Source organism: Sinocyclocheilus rhinocerous, unplaced genomic scaffold, assembly GCF_001515625.1.
Source record: "Sinocyclocheilus rhinocerous isolate Xijiao unplaced genomic scaffold, SAMN03320098_v1.1 scaffold1222, whole genome shotgun sequence".
Classification (NCBI taxonomy): domain Eukaryota; kingdom Metazoa; phylum Chordata; class Actinopteri; order Cypriniformes; family Cyprinidae; genus Sinocyclocheilus; species Sinocyclocheilus rhinocerous.
Window position 1 is genome coordinate 776558 of NW_015640234.1, and position 501 is coordinate 777058.

Here is a 501-nt window from a genome sequence, read left to right on the forward strand (position 1 = left end):
CAAGAATTTATTGGCTATTCTAGATTACATTAAACTAAGCTAAAACACACACACACACAAAAGGTTCAGGAAAATTAGTTAACGGAGTTTGCATGAAGTTTCCAAAGTTCTAACACTCGTTTTCCTCTGTGCGTCTCAGCACGTAAAAAAGAGCATTTCCCTAAAAGAGCCAATTTCTCTAAAAGAGTACAATAAGCGTCTTTGTAAAGAAGCCGTTTCACCCGTGCGTTTCTGGTTGCGGTCGTTACCTGGCGCCGGGTGATGGTCACAATCGCTGCCTCACGTGTCTGGGCGACCATCAGCCTCGGCTATGCGATTCAGTTCGCCCAGCATCCTCCCAAGTTCAGTGGCATCCGCTTCACGACAGTGAAGGAGGCCGATGCTCCTGTCTTGCATGCGGATATAGCAGCCCTACTGGCGAAGGATGCGATAGAGCCGGTCCCTCCAGCCGATATGAATACAGGGTTTTACAGCCCTTACTTCAGTGTACCCAAAAAAGCG

General features: G+C 47.9%; 1 protein-coding gene across 3 annotated transcripts in view; it reads left to right on the forward strand.

Moving 5' to 3' along the window:
- Positions 1-501, forward strand: part of LOC107752588 (disco-interacting protein 2 homolog A-like) — a 142001-nt gene that overhangs the window by 106369 nt on the left and 35131 nt on the right. The window lies entirely within an intron of this gene.